This window comes from Chrysemys picta, chromosome 3, assembly GCF_011386835.1.
Source record: "Chrysemys picta bellii isolate R12L10 chromosome 3, ASM1138683v2, whole genome shotgun sequence".
Classification (NCBI taxonomy): Eukaryota; Metazoa; Chordata; order Testudines; family Emydidae; genus Chrysemys; species Chrysemys picta.
The window spans coordinates 43,101,967-43,122,356 of NC_088793.1; the positions used below are offsets into that span (position 1 = coordinate 43,101,967).

A 20,390-nucleotide genomic window follows, 5' to 3' on the forward strand; every position below is an offset into this window, starting at 1 on the left:
AATGTAAGGCCCAATCTGAAGTCTAGAAATGCCTTAAAATCCAATATATATTTTCCGTGAACCTCTGTTTTCTGTTTGGTAGAGTTAAAAACATATTAGGAGCCAAATTCTACGTTTAGCTATATTGGTATAAATTCTGAGTAACTCCACTGAAGTCACTGACCTAAGTGTCCTACTGTTGTAACACTAGTATGTACACAGTTCACCATTTGTCCATGCAAACGAATTATTTGTCTGTGCTTGCACATATTTTGTATGTACAAAAACCCACTGTAAACAGAGGCCAGATTGCGTATTGCTGTCATTAATGAATTAGGATTAGTGTCACATAAGGATGAAAGTAGGTTCTGTAATAAAATTTCCCTTTTTCCTTTATGAAAGCCACCTGGGGAAGCTGGCTGAAAAATTGTTCAACCGCATGATCACATTTCTGCTGAGGCAGACAAAAGAGTGGGAGGTTGTTTGTCAGCTTTCGATGGGCAGAATTGTAGCATTCTGGAATATTTCCGCTGATCACAGTGCTTTAATAACAACAAACACAGGTGCATCTGGTTTTTAGCTTTATCTTCTTGTTTTGCCTAAACTAATGCTTAAATTTCAATACAGTTAATCAAATAAGTGGCTCCCTTTATTGTAAGAAATCTCATGAAAGTAGTTATCTTACCCAATTGTCATAGAATTTTTTTATTATAAAAATAGCATTTTTATTTCCCTTTTATCCCCACTCACTTGATGATGCAGTGCTCCTGTTTATGTACTTTACCATCTAATAATCCCAAAAACTGTGAAAATTATTCCTACTACTATTATTTGTATTACACCAGCTGAGATTGGGGGCCCATTGTGCTAGGGACATTGTAAGAGACAGTCACTGTTCTAAAATTCTTACAATCTAAACAGACAAGACAAACAAAGGATAGCAGGGGAAATACAGCCACAGAGAGGTGACATGACCTGTTCATGGACAATGCAGTTTAGTGGAGCCAGGAATAGAATGCAGCTCTGCTGAGTCCCGGCCGAGTGTCTTGTCCACAGATTTTGTTGCTTCTGAAATTTCATTTGTTATCGGGAGGCAACCAATAGACCGTCTTTTAAGTAGATCTGTACAACTAGAATGAAAAGTTATCCATGAGCACTCAGTGAGATTCAGGGTAAGCATGTCCTGCAGCGAGAACATGGGTATTCACCATGAAAATGCTCACATGGCCAAATTAGTGTTATCTTTGTAGGTCTGGGAGTAAAAATATTAGTTAGCAGAGATTTACAATAGGAGGGGGATAGACTGGGGAACGGTTTTACGTCCAGTGACATTTTTGCTCACCTTGCAGCAAAAGAGTATTGTACAAGGTGTCTGGATGTAGCAACTGATAGGGGAGAAGGAATTGACAGCTGTAGGATGGTTTCCTATATACTTATGGGCTTTATACTGTCTCCCATCAACATAGTATTTGAGGGCCTTTCACAAAAAAATCAACACCAACCGCCAAGTCCCTAGTGTATTTCATGGAGTCTCCGGCACTTCTCCCTTTTCAGGATAAAACCTCTCCTTGGGATAGGGTTTTGGGGGTTTTAAAGGTTATTAACTTATTTTTTGCTAAGGTTGACTTATTTCAGGGTTATTCTGTTGTTGGTTTTAGTTGGGGATTTGGGATAGAAGAAGAGGTCATTCTTGTGGTGGAATTTTATGGCTACCCTGCTGCTGTGGCAGATCCTGTTCCTGCTGTTGAGTAGGATGGGATGGCATGCAGACTAAATATGAACCCAGCAGCAAAGCCCTGGATACCTATAGTTTAGTGTGTGTGTAATCTGGATCTAGAGTAGAGCTTGTTGGAACATTTTCACTGATTTCACTTTAGTGAAATATGCTGTTTCATCCAAGACAAAATGTTTCACAGTGGGTTTTTTGCATCAGTGGAGACAGAGACTGAAGCTCTGACTCTATATCTTGGTGGTTAGGAGGCTGGGCTGGGGGTGACCCAGGGGCAGGTCCTTGCTCTGCCTCATTTGAAGTGATACTGGATGCAAATCTCTGCTCTGAATGAGACAGAAATTGGGGCATGACCTTGATCCTGAGTCTCCCAGGCCAGTGCTGTAACCCCACTCCTCTCTTCACATAATTATGTTCCTACAAAACCATTAGAAAGAATCTGGTTTTGTTCCAGTGTGGAATCAGAACAAATTTTGAAATCTCAGAAGTTGCTGCAAAATGGAATTGTCATCCTCTGGTCAACTCTAATCAAGACCTCAATTTTTGTGGCTGATGAGAGAGAGCGAGCTCTGATTTGAAACCAGTTATGTATCCTACCCTGTGTTTTGTATTAGATACCATGACAATCACAGTGATTTTTATCAGGTTATATTGGTGATTTACTATTTATAAAAACTATTACCAGAAACACATCCTTAGTTCTTCTAACCAATGGATTTTGTCTTGAAAATCTGACATGGCATATTTAGTTTTCTTATAACATTTATTTTATACATCATGATCCAAATTCAGTGCTGGCTTGCCCATCTAAATGGGACTGAACAGTGCAATGACAGAATTTGTTCCATACTTTAGTATTTATCCTACTTAGCTGATTGAAAATTTATATTGGAAAATAGGAACTCTAGAATGAAATGTTTAGGGAAAAACTCAGAGTCCACTGAACATGGAAAGATTGAGTGAGATGAAATTTTTTTAGTTTTAAAGGAATGGATAAAAACTGGAAATATAAAATCATGTTACATTCACCTGAACTTAAAAGACAAAACTGAAATAAGATTCACTGAAGTTTATAGTTCTTAGGCTCTCAGAACCATTGCAACTATTGCAGGCTTACAACCTGATTCCAGCTTTAAGTAAATCTCTTTTTAGCACTAAAATGATGCAAAATTCACATCTTTGCAAGGTCCACATGATACTAGGTGAAACTGAATAGTCATGAATGAGGGGCAGATGTGATTGGAGACAGCAGGAGTTGAGTGGATGGGAGGCAGAAGACTGTTTTCTAATTCCAACTTTGTCAATGACCTTGTGGTGTGATTTCAGAAAAGTCACTTATTCAATAGTTACCCATCTGTAAAATATAAATAATAATACCTTAGAGAGGCATGTTAGCGCTATGGGAGCAAGTGCTAAATATTATAATGAACGGAGTTCACTAGAACCTTAAAATCAAAGCTCAGGAGATGTGAACCCCCAGAGAAGGAATTAAAAAAAACATTTTTGCATCTACTTCAAACCAACAAGTCTTACAGAACTTTACTCGCAAATCATTATCCAGTCTAGCTTGTATATCACAGTAGGCTGGAGCTTCCCAGCACATAGAGGGAGTAAACACACTACTATACCCCTTTAGGGGGTACACGTTTCTTTCTGGTGTTGCTTCAAGTTCCACTCTGCAGGCTGGTGTTTCCCTACCTTGTCCTCCCCAGCTCCTTTCCTTGTACAGCCTGTGCCCCTAACATAGCAGTGAAAGATCAGTCCATTCTGCCTGTATCTTGAGTGTGCCAGGAAAGGGGTGTGAAGGCTTCACCTGACCTCCCCACCCACTATGCCTCTGGACAAGGGCTTCTTAGAATCTAGCCCTTTGTTTTGTTGTTTCAAAAACTAAAAAAAGTTGTTTATTGCATTTAAAGAAAAGCTCTCTTGTCTATTTTCTATACACGAGCAATCACGCTCAATCAAGTCCTGGAAATCTTACACGTTTTAATTAGAGAAATGGGTAGAACTGGTTTGGCAAATGTAAGGCAGCTACAAACTTGGGACGTTTGGGATGCTTTCTTATCTGGCCTTCAAATCCATGTTCAAAGCACAGATCCTGAGTTGTATAATTCACCACACTAGAACCATGTATCTACCTACATCTACCATCTGCTTTAGTCAGCTATGTACAATCATGATTCAGTCTAATGTTGAGTATTTGAAGAAAATCTGTATTACAGTCCACATCACTTCTAAATTCATTTTTAAATTAATCAGATCATTAAGTTAATGTATTAGTCATAGATCAGATCTAAATTCCCATCTTAATATCTGCTGATGGATAAACATGTAGAGTTTCATATATAAAACATTATTTTAAAATGCTCCAGGAAAACTATATGGACTGTATTTTCATGCAGAGTCTGTCCCTATTGTTTTCCTGTAACTTAACTTACCTACTTTTTAGGGGTGTTGTAAGGTTTCATTAATTAATGTCTCTAAAGAGTTTTGAAATTCTCCGATGAAAGGTTGTATAGAAAGCCAACATTATTATAATATAATTTCATTGTTCTCATTAGGGAACACAAGATTAGAATGGAAAATCTGGCAGTCTCTCTGCTCTTTAATGTAGTGAATATGACAATAATACATTTTTCTTTATGTTGCACAGTGCTACCCATTTATTAACATATTAGCAACAACCATCTTGGATATATGAATATACTCACTGTACTTTTTTACCCATTTTTCACATGTATGCAAAACAAGGAACATATCATAGGGAAACAAAGGGAAGGTGCAATATGTAGGAACAAAGAATATCAGGGTTGAAAGGGACCCCAGGAGGTCATGTAGTCCAATCCCCTGCTCAAAGCAGGACCAATCCCAGTTAGATTTTTGCCCCAAATCTTTAAATGGTCCCCTCAAAGATTGAACTCACAACCCTGGGTTTAACAGGCCAATGCTCAAACCACTGAGCTATCCCCCCCAATGCAGGCTGCAGCTTTGAAATGGGGGACTATAGCCTATAAAGCAGTGACTCTGAAAAGGATTTAGGAATCATAAGGGAAAAACATCTCAACATGAGTTCCACATGCTGTGCTGTGGCAAAAAGGATTAAGGTGATCCTTGGATGTATAAACAGGGAACTTGTAGATAAGAGTAGGGAGGCAGTTTTACCTCCGTATATGGCATTGGTGAGACTTAAACTGGAATATTGCATCTTGTCCCGGTGTCCACATTTTAAAAAGGTTGAAATGTTTTGCCTTGATTTCAACTTTTATTTTTTACACTTTTGTATTATAAATTAATGTAAGTTTCAAAAAGAAAAACCTTTCTGAACAACAACAACAACAAAATGGAACTTTTCATTTAAAAAATTGAACATTTTGACAATTTCTAAAGTTTTGGCCAAAAATTTTGAAATGAGAAATGTATTGAAATGGAATCTTTCATGAAAAGTTGGGATTTTGATTAATTAAAAATTCCTGACCCACTGTAATATACAGTGACTAGTAAAATAGAGCCCCAATCCCTAAATGGGGCCCCAAAGAAGAAATGTCCAGTGGTTAAGATGCTAGCCTAGGATTCAGTACATCCAGGTTCAACACTCTTCTTGGCCACAGACTTACTTTAACCTTGGACAAGTCACTTAGTTGCCTAAATACCTGGCCCTAAAGATGCAAATAGATACCTATTAGGATTTACAAAAGTGTTTAGGTTCCTAATTTCCATTGATTTCAACTCTGAAAATCCCACTAGGTGCCTATCTGCATCTTTAGGTGTCTGAATACCTTTAAAATCTGGGCTTTAGTTCCTCTGTTCCCCATCTGTAGAATAACACTACTACTTCTCTACCTCACAGGAGCATTGTGAGGATAAATATATTAAAGATTGTGACGGGCTCAGATTCTACAATAATGGAGGCCATAAAATTAGCTATATCAGATACTACGTAAATACAAATTGTAACAACAATGGATTTTAAAAAAAAAAAAGTTTCCTGATAGAGATATCAGAAGATTTACAGATTAAAAAAATAATCTAATTTTTTTGCCTAAACAGATCTTCCATCAAAATATGTTGGGCAATAAAGAAACTGGTAAAAGAGAAGATAAGGATAGTTGCAGAGGTTAAAAGAGGCAGATCACAAGAAGTGTATACAGTCTCAGGCTTAATGGCTTTTCACGTTTGCCTGGCATAGCCAGAGCTCTGAAGATTATATGACTTTCACTGCAAGGCAATTGATAGCAGAGTCTGTTTTATGAACACACAGTATGGAAACTGCATGTGATGCGGCAAGAAAAGAAGGTAACAGTGGAGGAGATGGGCTCATATTGCTATTTTTTGCAAAGATGCTTGTTTTTACATATGCAGTAGGTTGATTTGTGATGGCGAAGAACTAACATTCTGCCACATGTTGTCTTTGATGTGGACATAGAAAGAAGGAGACAGAGACACTGTAATATACTTAAGTGAGGAGTATGCTGTGATAAATGAAGTGGGTGGGGGGTAGCTCCCTTTTATGGACATCCAACCAGCCAGTTAGCTATAAAGTCCATCTTGGTGGCTGCTTGCTTTACCTGTAAAGGGTTAAAAAGTCCCCCAGGTAAAGAAAAGGGAGTGGACACCTGACCAAAAGAGACATTGGGAAGGCTAGAACTTCTTAAAATTTCCCTTTGTGTTCTGTGTTGCTCTCTGGAGAGAGGAGAACAGAGCAAAGTCAGGGCTATGACTATTCTGTAAAAAGCTTTTTGCCAGGTATGGAAATCATCAGATTATACCTAGAACAACCCAAATACATAAGTAGCTCAGGAAATGTCTAAAAAGACGCGATTAGGTTTATTTCTTTTATTTTCTGTAAGACTTGTGGACTCCTCTGTGCTAACTCCAGATGCTTTTGTTTTCTTGTAACCTTTAAGCTGAACCCCCCAAGAAAGCTAGTTTGGGTACTTAATTTTTGGAATTGCTCTTTTAAAATCTAGCAAAAGCCTAAATTCTAGATGTATTTTCTTTCTTTTTAGTTTTAATAAAATTTAACTTTTTTAAGAACAGGATTGGATTTTTGGTGTCCTAAGAGGTTTGTACATATGTTATTAAATTAGCTGGTGGCAGGAACTAATTTCCTTTGTTTTCTTTCTCGGCTTCCCCGAGGGAGGGGTGGAAAAGCCAAGGGACCTCAGGGAAAACTTCCCAAGTGAGTCTTTCCAGGATTTGCAAGAGGCAGTTTTTCACTTGGGTGGTGGCAGCGTTTACCAAGCCAAGATCAGAGAAAAGCTGTAACCTGCGGAGTTTAATACAAGCCTGGAGTTGCAAGTATTAATTTTTAGAATCCTTGCAGGCCCCCTCCTTCTGCACTCGAAATGCCAGAGTGGGGAATCAGCTTTGACATATGCATGCCGAAATGCCCAGCAGAGTTGTTCCAATGCAGATCTCAATAAGCACTGGTGGCACTAGAGTACTGAAACCTCAGAGTGAGTATGTAGGCCATGCCCCTTCTACACCCTCAGGCCTGCCAAAGGACCCTGCCTGGAAGTCAGAGTATTGAACTGCTCCCCACCTCCACACTAGAGATAGGAGAGAAAGGATGAGAAGAACCACAAGCTACATGAGACTCAGAGGCAAACCCCTCACCATGCCATATGAGTGCCCAAAACTGATGCCCAAACAGCCCACTGCATTACTAGGATCTCAGTTGGACTCTTTCTAATGAATGCACCAACTACACTGGAACCCACCAAAGTTGTGACAATTGTAATTTAAACCATTAGGCTGGACCTCCTGTGTTCTGGGTGGAAGGTGAAAAAACCCATAAAGCAGTTTGCAAATTTTGCCTTATGGAAAAAATCCCTTTCAGATCCCAAAACTAGTCATCAGGCAAGTCCCCGGTATTACCAGAGATCCAGCAACTAGAAAAATATTGTGGAAGGTGGGACTGAAATAGGGAACCCCATTGGCTACCCTGTCTTGCCAACAAACTGCATCAGCACTCCTCATGCTCCACTACCAACAAATGGGAGCCAATCATCCAGCCCCATCATCAACCCCAGCACCCAAAGGCAACAAAGTTGGGTGACGCAGGCCCCAGAGTCCAGGCCCAGATGCAGCATGTGACCCCGACCTTCTCCTACCCACACCCCTCCCACTCAGCACGAGGAAGGAAGAGAAGAAGGTGGTTCCACTTGCTAAAGGCAAAAGAGGGAGGGAAGGAAAGGAGAGAAGTCACTTAAAACATGGCGTCACCTGCTCCCAATGGAGAACTCTCCCCTCCCCCTCTTGCCCCAGGAGGTGTCTCCACTGCTCCCAGCCCCATCAAAGCTGCATCCTGGTTAGCATCATGAGCATTTGTAAATTCTAAATACATTAGATCACATTTTTTAACTCTCAAACTCCTTAATAATGTCTTCCATCCTAAAAAAAAAAAAGGATGAAAACGCAAAATTAAGAACAAATTAAAATATAATAAGAGCAAATCCATTAAAATAACTGACTTGTAGAGAAACATTCTGTTCAAATGTAAAAGGGTTAGGTTAGGATATAATTGGAGGAGTAATTGCTATTTTAATAAGCATTAGAAATACTTTGTATGTACTGCATCACATGGCAGATTGGTATGGTAATTACCAAGCAATTTTCCAGAAGTGAGTATACAGTGAATGTCATTCTTAAATAGCCATGTAATTAGTACAAAAACTTCTCATTCATATATGCTCTGCGCAGCTACACCTAACCATTTTTCTTCACCTCAAATAATAAAATGCAATTTTATTTTTTGGAATGTGTCTTTTCACTCCTATTTGGTGTCATTCTTGTTGGGGTCTGTGATGCATTGAATTCATGATGGAGAAATAACCATTTGCAAGACACATGTAATTGCAATGACTTTAAGTCAGATATAGCTTAACTGAAAATTGGGCATGCCCCACTTCCTTTGAATAAAGAGTGCAAAAACCCCATTTAACAAATGTATAATTTTTTAACGAAGTGGGCTCAATACTGTTTCAGGTTAGTTCCCCCAATGAATGGTGTTCGGGCAATCAATTCAAATATTCATTTTCTGCCTCAACTAATGTGGTTACAAATTTGCAGTGTGGTTTAAATAGGTAACTTTCTAATTAGTTTTTTTGCCTAATTTTAGCATAGCTATTTGCAAAGAAATTCAACAGTAAAGTACACTTACATTTTCATTTGTGGTGGTGACAAGCAATGGGTACTGCATATATTACTGGTACCTTAATAAATGGATGGAATGACCCTCTGTCTGAAGTTATTTAATATTAATCATTCTGTCTTCTACAGCAATGGATACAGCACTTGGTGTTTTCAGACATTTTCTTTTCACTGTCTCAAACCAGTAACTACTAAAATACTAAATATTTACATAAACATATACAGGGAAATTTATTAGACATAACTTCCTGACTATGTGTGCAAATTTATTAATCAGACTGACATGTATAATGCTTTTGGGACCTATTCAGGAAAGCACTTAAGCATGTGCTTAACTTTAACTGCATGTTTCAGTCCCACTGGCTTCCTGAATTGAGGCTTGTGTGTGTTCATGTTCTACTCCTGAGAGTCTTTCTGAAGTCAAGCCACTGCAGATCTCAAGTGGGTCTTGCTCCAGTTAAGTTCTGTAAAAGTTCATTTTGCAGAAGATTCAGGCCTGTGCAGAATCTGCTGCCCTTTTTTCTTCACCAGAATTTCTAGTGGTGATGAAGGTACAGTATGTATCATTTTAGCATTTTAGCCCCCTTTTCAGTTTCAAGTAATCAGAATGATTTATTTTATCCATAAATATATTTTGAAAGCTCTACCTTTCTTCTCAATTCACCCCCACAAGGATTGCTATCTGATTTGGTGATACAGAGAAATCCAAGTTTCTGATGCAATTCAGAGAATCATTCCAAACACTTATCAGGTGTATTATTTTTCAGTCATACCTCGGGCTGCAAATCAGGGATCAAGACCCCATTGTGCTAGGCACTGTATTAACATTCAACAAAAAGAGGATACCTGCTCCAAAGAATGTATAATCTAAGACTGATGACTGTTCTTGGTGCAATCTCTATAGGGGCCCCAACTTTCTCCTAACTGGTCCCCTTTAATTCACCTACAGTTAGACAATTCTTAACCTAAATTGAATCTATCAGCCCTTAAACGCAAGAGCTTACAGTCTTATTTTATCTCCTTGTCAGTTTCTTAGCATCAGTCCAACACAGGTACGTTGCCTCTCTGCTATCTCATGCTTCTCCCTTCTTCTTCCTTATAGCTAGGTTTGTTTAATTTATTGGTCACAGCTGAGGGTGCCTGCCTCCATGATTGGCACTTCTGACAGCTCTATGGAGAGTGATCAGCCTGATTGCGTGTAATCAAGGAAGACACTCCTCTTTCTTCTGCTCCTATACTCAGTATGGGGTTTGTAAACCCCATTACAGAGACACAACCAGTGGCTACAACAAACAGATGAAGGGGGAGCACAAGGTAACAAAGACTAGTATAATGTCAAGCAAAGTACTTAACCTCAAAAAGTTTTCTGGAGGTTGATTAGAATGCAAGATAAATTCTGTGAAGAAAGTTCCATTAATGTTCAGGATGCATTTTATAAGCATATTTTGAATTTGAGTTTTGGATCATGTATGTCTCTCCTAATCAAGGGAAGAAAGTACTGGGCACAGTTAGTTTACACAGTGCTGTGCATTTAAAGGAACACTGCATATCACCACCCCATACACTCCATATCACCAGGTGCATACATGAATTTTATTGCACCTGACCCTGCCAGTAGTGGCCTTGACTTAAATGGGACCACTCATGTGAGTAAACGTTACAGGACTGGGCTGTAATTATACTGATAGGTATTTGTTCCATTCATCACCACCATTTTGCATTATCTCAAAAGCTGTCTAAGGAAAACATAAAAAATAGTCCTGAACTCAGAACCTTCTTCTCAACAGTAGGCTGATAATGCCTTGCCCCAGCAAAATTTATTGTAGGGTTTTCCCCACTTACTATACCTTATACTGCACAGAGATTTCTCAGAAATCACCTTCACTTTGGAAAACATTTTTGATAAGCCAAAGTAAGACTTCAGTTTAAAGTGTGTCATGCCACAGAAGAGAGCTGACTAGCCATCTCCATTGCATACACGGAGTGCTGTATCACTGGCAGCCGTGAGAGGAATTCTCCCACCAAAGAGCTGCAGCACCAGAATTGTTTCCAGCCCTGAACAAATACAGATACTAGCCTTTTTCTCATCCTGGTGTGAATCCCGCATTTGTCCTTTCAGCTTCACTGCTGGTTAATAAAAAAGTCATTCAATTTTCCATCTTACTTTTTAGTTTTAATTAAATCCTCCTCCGCCCAGCTTATCTTGCTCTTTTGCTTCATTTCAAGAGATATGTTCATTATGTGTCTCCAGAAAATAAAGACCATCTTTCTTATTTTAATATCTCTCCTTTCTAGTTTCCCTCCACTTGCGTTGCTTGAATAAACATCTCCAACTGGAGAGGATGATAAACGTTGATAAAGAAGACAAAAAAGCCAATTGCATCCCACCCAGAACATAATAGCGCTAATGATCTCTACTGCTATTCACCTGATTTATAGGTGCAAAAAAACCTGCAGAAGGGGTTGTTTATGCCTAGAAGCTACTAAATCATGGCTTGCTTTTTTTATTTGTTTATTTGTTTTTTTCCCTCTGAGCATTTATTATTCAAAAAGCCACAGAGGAAAGATATTACAATGTTCAACATGAAAATTCAGTACCCTGATGAGCATAAAGTGAGTGAATATGTTACAAGGGAGTTGTATGGATTGTACTGTAAAATATATTCAGATTAGTAAGTGACTTGCCCAGTTGGAAAGCACATCATGAGCAGGGATCCAAAGGAGACAGTGGAATGAATAGGCAACAATGTACAGTGTGTATGATCATTATGACATAAGTAATATCCTTCCTGTTCATCAACAAGACAACCCAGATTGTATCATCATGGAACAGGCCTTCATTGTGGATGGTGCAGAGGTACCCTGCCTCAGGGAGGCACTGTGCCCTTGGAGCTCCATTGCATGTGCCCCTTGGAGGGATGCAGCATAGGCTCACCTCTATGGCTGGTAGCAGCACTATGGGTGAGTAAAATATGGGGCCATGGTCAAGTCTTTTAGCCACCCTCTTTGAGTGGTGTCTAGCAGGAATATTTCCAGGTTTGAGATTATGGCCTGCCCACTGTGTAAGGGGCAGGCACATTTCTGCCTTCAGAAAGGTACATAGTGAAGAAAGAATCTCAGAAGCCTGTCCAGAAAGGTACAAATGTCCCCTCCAAAGCCCTTTCCTCCTCTCACATCCAGTGTCCAGAGAAGAGCTCTGCCAAACCTTGGCTAAACCACAAGGGCACATTATATTAAAGCTTTTCTAACTGGGGATGTTGGATCTAAATCCTAAATCTGTATCTATCTCAGTAGTGAGTTATGGCTAAAATCTGTCATTAGGTCTATCTTTCTTTATGCCTAGTGAGAGACACCCTTTATGAGTACTACTAGTTATCAGTGGAAGGGATTTTGAAGTTACATATGCCTGGCATGCACTAGTGAGATCAAACTGTGGCACAAGCATGATTTCAACATGTCAGACCTGCTAATATCTCATCTCATGCAAATTACTGGACATTTCCTGATTGAAACTTCTCCCTGTTTTGCAGTTAGTCTAATGAGTATCAAGTCCTGCAAGTTCTTACCAACTGTTTTCCAAATCTTAATTTACTGAAATAGTCTTCTGTCTAAAATGTTTCCATATTATTAAGGTTTACAGCTAGATTTTTAATTCCCGTTCTTTTTCCAATTAAAGTATCACACAGGCTAAAATCAGCCAGGGATTGAAAAGTAGGCTCTAACTAAATGAAGGCCAAATGGAATAGATTACTAATTAGAGAGCAGTCAGAGCTTCCAGTATAAAACTTACACACTTAGAACCTATGAACAGACTATATTTAATATCTGAAAGAATGAATAAACTAGGAATCAGAGCTGCAAACTCATGGTACTGTTTCTCTGGATATGAAGGATTACATCTTCTGATTTGGTCCTGCAAGAATATTAAAACATTCTGGAATAATGTGCTGAACAGAATGAGTCTAACTTTGCAGTCTAATATCATCTTGTTGAAATCCCTGTGTGTTCTTTGGTTTGGTACAAGCCTCTAGAAGTAAAACAAAAAACTGGATCTGAACAGGCAAAGAAAATAACACTTTGACACCACGTGAAGATATGGGGTGGAGGTAGAGTTCTGAATCCTTTCTGGAAGACTTTTAAAATAAGGATGGTATAAAAATGCAGGAACAAAAATGAAATGCCAAACAAAGATAGATATAAGAAATGGTTTTCTTTTACAAAGGCTGAAGATCACTACTTCAACAGCCTCACTGAGAACTTCACACCACACAAGAGTCACCTTAGGATGAACCTCCCTTGACTCAGTAGGTTTGTTTTTTTATAGTATGTGTAGCTATCCAGTCCTATCACAAGATTAGATGCACACGATAGAAAAACTCACAGTTTAATTGTAAGAGTTCTGGAAGTTTTTAGTCTTCCTAGTGAGATCACAGAGAGAAGCTGGAATCAATCTTATTGTATTCAATATAAACTTTTTAATAATCTTCTAGCCTTAAAAATAAAAGATATTATTTTTCATGGTATGAGCAAGTGACTCCAAAATTGCCTTTAGGTTTCAATTACCAATTCCAGGTTTCATATTTCACTTAGGGTATACCTTGAGAAAAGAGTAGGACAATGGAAGTTTTGTCATTGACTTTGGGGGGACGAGGCAGAATTTCTTGGTTTGCTGTAGCATGTTTCTTGGAGAGGCTAATGTTGCTCTCAGTCCTAAATTAACTAGAATGGAGATATTGAATTTATTTTAAGATTAACCTTCCAAAAATATTTCAACAGCGGAAACCAAATTTAATAACACTGCTCTACAGCCAAAATGCTTCTGAAATAAATGTGGTCAAACTTTACTAATTCTGGGTCACTGAAAACGAAAATGATGCTTAAAATTGTTGATTGGCTCTAGTTTTCAAGATATGCTATTGGGTCAGTATATACGACCCTTGACTTGGGAATGGCGGAGGATAAGTGAGTTATAAAGGGAAGGGATCTCAATTTAAACCAGAAATGACTAAAATACATCTTTGACTGGATCTATGAATAAATCTATGACTGGGTTTGGACAGTACTTGATTTTTAGGCAAAACAATGAATGATGCAATCTGAAGCTGGTAGTGTGTCATCCATGATATGAATAGCATCATGTTATTCCTAGAAGTCATGGATGATGCAATCATAATGAAGCTTACATCACTCTGCTGAACAAATTGCCCTATATCAGCTCTAGAAATCATACAGTGTTGTGCTCTCTTATTTGTCAGTGTTTGATTTTGCAAAGGGACACATTTCTGTTTAGCCCAAGTGAGCAGAGATGCCTCGTACTTGTGTGAACAGTGCAGATAACTTCTGCTATGTTTGTGGTGAAGTAACTTTTGCATCACAAAAGCGCAGTATAACCACTATGGTTAAGAAAGCCTATCACCTTTATTTTGGCTGCAAAATTGGAGATCAGGACAAGAGGTGGGCCCCACACATATGCTGCAACACTTGTGCAACAAATCTTCGCCAGTGGTTGAACAGGAAAAGGAAATCTATGCCTTTTGCAGTGCCAATGATTTGGAGAGAGCCAACAGATCATACCAGCAATTGTTACTTCTACATGGTGCCTCCAGTTGGGAAAGGTGTGTCAAAGAAGAAAAAGTGGACTGTGCATTATCCAAACATTCCATCAGCTATACGCCCAGTACCCCACGGAGAAGGACTGCTGGTTCCTGATAGACCAGAATCATTCTACTTGAGTCAGACGAGGAAGAGGAAGAGGATGAAACTTCTGGTCCTGAACCATCAATGTCACAGGACCCACATTTTCTCCCATCCTCCTCCTTTGAACCACACCTCATAACACAAGGTGAACTGAATGACCTTGTCAGGGATTTGGAACTACCCAAGAGTAAGGCAGAGCTGTTGGGCTCCAGACTACAGCAGTGGAATCTCCTGGCAGGTGATGTTAGGGTTTCCATGTTCCGTGACCGTCAAAAGGATCTTGTCCCATTCTTCTTCATGGAAGGTGATCTTGTAGCCTGCAACAACATCGATGGTGTGATGGCAGCCCTCAACATCGTTCACGATCCAGATGAGTGGAGACTGCTCATTGATTCATCGAAGACGAATCTTAAAGCTGTTTTACTGCATAATGGCAATGTTTTGCTATCAATTCCAGTTGGTCATGCAGTCCATATGAAGGAAACCTATGACAACATGAAACAACTTTTGAGGTGCATAAACTATGACCAACATCAATGGCAGCTTTGTGGCGATTTGAAGGTTGTTGCTCTCTTCTTGGTCTGCAGACTGGATACACAAAGTACTGCTGTTTTCTCTGCGAATGGGATAGTCGTGCAAGAGATTCCCACTACATCAAGAAAAATTGGCCACTCCGACAGTCATTGGAGCCTGGGAGGAAAAGTGTTCAGCATCCACCACTTGTTGAATCAAGGAAGATTTTGTTACTACCCTTACACATCAAGCTGGGTCTGATGAAGAACTTTGTCAAGGCCATTGACAAAACACAAGCAGCTTTCAAGTACCTCCTTGGAAAATTTCCAAGGTTAAGTGAAGCTAAGAAAAAGGAAGGTGTCTTTGTTGGTCCTCAGATTCGTGAACTTCTTCGAGATGATGCATTTGACCATGCACTGCATGGCAAGGAAAAGACGGCATGGAAAGCCTTCCAGTTAGTGGCAATAAATTTTCTCGGAAACAATAAGGCAGACAACTACAGGTTGTTGATGGAAAACCTCCTCAAGGCATACAAAAGCCTTGGTTGCAACATGTCACTAAAGATACATTTTTTGCACTCTCGTCTAGATTTTTTTCCACCGAACTGCGGAGCAGTGAGCGACGAGCATGGCGAGCGATTTCACCAGGACATTGCAACAATGGAGAAACGCTATCAGGGCAAATGGAGCCATCAATGCTTGCAGACTATTGCTGGACAGTGACAAGAGATGCTCCATTTAATGAATACAAGAGACAAGCCAAGAAGCGCCGAGTAGACATTGAATAGGACTAAACTATGTACATAATAGTTTTTTGCCTTTTGTTTCATAATAAATTTTATTTATATAACCGTTTTGCTGATTTTTAAATTGTTAAATAAACAGGACAGGTGAAATATTATCATGTAAAGCAACCATAAACACATGAAAAGACCTAGGTTTACAATTTATGATTAAAACTCTACTACTCTATATCTACACAATATACATAGACATAAAATGTAAAAACTTAAATATCTTAGAAACAGTAGCCAATCAGTTGTTTTACTTGTCATATTTGAATTCAGCACATCAAAATACATAATAAATAGCACATTTTATCTCTGAAGCAGACGACTTCTCAAAAATTGTAGACCAGTGTAATCAGAGCTGACATGCAAACCTCTGGGGTGAAATCCTGGGCCCACTGGCAAAATTTCCATTAGCTCCAATGGGGCTATGATTTCACCTCTGCTTTCTAAAAGTATCTAATGTAGCAGGCTCCCATCTCACACAGCTTATTTGCTGATAATCTTGCACCACTGGTTAGAAGGCCAGTGACTGAATTTTTAAAGCCAGCTTTGAAATAAGCATTGATGGTGCGCCTTCAAGAAATTTGCTTGAGCTCATGCAGCCAGGAATATGGAATGCCAGCACCCCCTTACTACGCCTTTCTATGGCATGTAAGTATTTCTTGTATTTGTGTAAATACTGTAATAATTAGGGTAGAGCCTGAGAGAATCAGTATGACAGAAAGCGCAACTGAAGAAGCTCATTAGGGAGGCTGAAGTAAGAAATTAATTTTATTTTTAAGCTTATTAGAGGAATTGTCAACGTCTACATAAAATTATCAATGCTTACACAACAGCCAACTCTCTTGAGCATCATGAAAATTAAATATGAAAAACAGAAGGAATCAAATTCTCTGCTGATATAATTGTGTGAAACCTCACTCAAACCATCAGAGCAGCACCCATTTAATCCCAGCAGAGGATCTGGCCCAAGGTTTTTAACTCACAAACAATTACCATCATTATATTGTTCAATTACACTAGTGTATTATTTTCTGCAAAGATTTAATAGCAGCTCCACTTCAATCTTTTTTTCCCATAGAACATTTGGATTTATTTGATTATAGATAACATAGTAGTTGAATTATTACAGGTTGTTTCATATACCTAATTAATATTATTCTCTTTTAAAATATATTACCTATGTGTGTATTATTATGTATGAAAAGGCAACTTTCCTTGTGTTCATGAGTCCATATGTAATGTGAGGCCCAAATGTTTAAATGGCATTGCAAATTTGCCTAAAATGTAAGTTTCTGTATTTTTAACATCGCTATAATATTCTAGAGATATTGAAGAAGCTTCAGGTCTGTTCAGAGACTTATTTATATAAAATGACTGAAATTATTATTTTAATGAAAAGGCTATAATAAGAGCAACTAATAAGGACACATACAGGCAAGACAAATAATCACAAGCTAGATACAGGTCAGCTGATGCCAAGTTATCCCAAAAAGGTAAAGAGCATGATATTTACATCTGTGACAGGACATGGCAACTTACGAATCCAAAGTGCAAGATGCCTGATGTCCTGTCAGACACACATAGATGTGATGCACAGAAGGTAACAAATGGGATAAAGAGACTAAGAGAAACAATGAAACGACCATGATTCTGACACAAAACTGCTGTCCTGGTTCAAACAGACCAAAACCAAAACAAACAAAACTATGAGTAAGAAAACAAATGCACAAAGGAAAATCTTTGATTTATTCAATGATTATACGAGGTCATCTTAAGAAAAATAGTAGTGCATGACCTCATGTAAAACTCTTATAAGAAAAGATAGCAGATGCCAGATATATGTATCATTTGAATGTGATCTACAACTAAATTGTATGGATTTTATTTATAATACTGTGGCAGTATATACAAATAATTAGGAGACACAAGCCTTTTCTTTTTTTCTTCCTAGATCCTAGTTCTATATGCACTGTAATGTCCCAACCTGTGTTGTGCTATGTTTTATAACAACCCTCTAAAGAATGGAAGCAGTCCATAGGAAAGTGCATCAGGAATGATTTAGTATGAATAAGGCATGGTTTCCATAGCATCTTGTGATTTTCATAAATAATAATAATACAGAAGTTTTTAAAGCAGGGCCAAATAATAAGCAATACTGCTTCCCTGAAAGAAGGGAGGGCAATTGCAATAGTTATTTAGGGATGAATGGGAACAATTATCCTTGAAAATCAAATTGGACAAGATAATAGGTATAAAATGCAGGAAGTAAAATTGAGATTAGATGGTATTTAGTAGGAACAGACCTCAAGATATGTAGTGAGGGTTCTTATTGCTATTCAGATCCATAAATCTAGGCGTGAAATCCTGACTCTGTTGAAGCCAATGGATTTTACCCTCATATGCTCATACAGACTTTGTCTGAACCCCTTGTGACTTCAAAACACTCAAGGGAGCACATAGACTGTCAATTCTACTGGGTCTTTGTGCAGGCACAATGGTGTGAGGCTCTTTGCATTCTCCACCTATGCAATAGCTCTCCCTCTTTGTGAGTGCAACTCCATGAACAGTTCTCCTGTGTTGTGCTCTGCTGCATTTGATTTGACCCAAACAACTAACTTTTTAAACATAAGATAAACTAGGGAATATAGAACATGCTTCCCAAGAAAGCAGCAGGCTCACTTTCTCTGGAAAGCTCCAAGACAAAGCTTGATAAGATTATGCTTCTGTGCAGGAGGGTGAAGATGGTGGAGCGGGTGACCTTCCAAAGGCTCCCTTCTAAAACAAATCATTCCATGGTTCTGTGGAGACAAAATAACCATCTTGTATGGTTGGCAAGAGAAGCAACATGTGTATATAAACCAATACTTCTAACCTTTAAGGGTCTATTGCTTTTGCTAGACCTGCAAATCTAGCTGGAAGTGATTGATGAACTATTTGATTCCAGGGCATCCAGGCAGGAAACAGTTGCATTAGCAGCTCTCCATTAAGTGGACTAGTCTAGTGACCTGAATTAAAATTGTTATATACATGCTTTTATGGACACCTTTTACGATTGCATTTTATAGGTTAAAATATACATAATTGTTAATGAAATGTACATCCTGTACAGTGAGTCTAATGTAAATACCATTCTCGCTCAGTTCAACATTTTCCATATTTTGTTTGTTACTCTGTTATCAAAAGCTGTCGCTGGTGGGTGCTGATCGCCCACTATTTTTTTCCTTGGGTGCTCCAGCCCCAGAGCACCCACTGAGTCAGCACCTATGCTGCCAGAGGTTTAAGCCTTGGGAGAACTTGTGGCCCCCATGTTACACCTGGTGGCTTATATACATTTGCAATTTGAAACCCACCACATTGGAATGGAGATTATTGCCTAGACCTGTGCTGCTGGGTCACGTCATTTGCCAGTTGCCTGCAGCCAGTGGCATGTACTGTAGTTAATGATTTTCCACATAGCCAACATCGTTCTTCGTTGATTCAGATGGGAATGCATCTTCTGTTTATAAGGAGCATACCAAAGCCTACATAGAACTTTCAAAGGCAGATTGGAGCTCCTTTACAGGGTATTTAGAATGGAGCTTTGTGACCCTCCCATTAAACATAATCTCCGTGGAAGATGCAAACTGTCATATCTGCTGTGCCATTTTTAAAGCTGCAAGTGCAACAATTCCACGCAGCTTCTGACCAGTGTACATTCCATGTTTGAATGAGGATTGTGCAGAATTGCTGACACAGTACGAGCAGTCAGGTGATCCGGAGATTGTTGACCATCTTATAGACTCATTGAATGCTGCTCATTGGGCTTGATGGGCGGAAGTGACACTGGCGTATGACTTTTCGTGGTCATGCTGGAAGAGCTGGAGCTTAATTCACCAAGTAGGTGCAGCTCAACGTCCATGTGCACAAAGCAGGCCAGCAGTTACTCCAAATCAGATTGCCAATCACCTATTGAAAGTCATCAAAGCTCCTGATGACAGAGTTGTCAAAAGACCAGTACATGATGAGTGATGGCGTTTCTTAAGGAACAATTCAGCTGATAGAAAGATGGAGCCATTAACCAGTCTGGAATTGGATAAAGTCCTGAATGATTTAACAATGGGTACAGCTCCCGAATATGACAGAATTGCACCTGAATTCATTAAACATCTGGGTCCTTGTGCATGAGAATGGCTCATTTGTTTTTTTCAACAGAGTTCTGTGGAAATCCAGACTGCCTAGAATCTGGTGCCAAACGAAGGTCATTACCTTGCTGAAACCTGGAAAAGCCACACACTTGCCTTCAAGCATCTCTTGCCTTCAAGCAATTTCACTTCTAAGCATCTGTTTTAAGGTGCTTGAGCATCCAATTTTGCAAAGAATTTCACCATCTGTGCAGGCCAGCCGACAGAAATTCTGGGCCCCAGGGCCGGGGCCAGGGCCAGGGCACAACAACCTGCTCGGAAAACCGGTCAGAACAACATGGGGCACCATGGCCCAAATGTTAGACATTTCAGCCTTAGCGCTTTGTTATTCATCAGCGGAGTATTG

At 39.1% G+C, this 20,390-nt stretch overlaps 1 protein-coding gene across 3 annotated transcripts in view; it reads left to right on the top strand.

The window, feature by feature from the left end:
• MYOM2 (myomesin 2) overlaps nucleotides 1-19,002 on the top strand; it is a 228,002-nt gene extending 209,000 nt beyond the window's left edge. Inside the window, exons 43-44 of one of the 3 annotated variants that reach the window (XR_010600067.1) lie at nucleotides 382-542; nucleotides 5,756-19,002. The gene's annotated coding sequence lies outside the window, so the exon portion shown is untranslated. Of the gene's footprint in view, nucleotides 1-381 lie in introns of all 3 variants that reach the window. The other 2 variants (XR_006174115.2, XR_010600068.1) reach the window with 2 other exon arrangements.
• The last annotated feature ends 1,388 nt before the right edge of the window (nucleotides 19,003-20,390 follow it).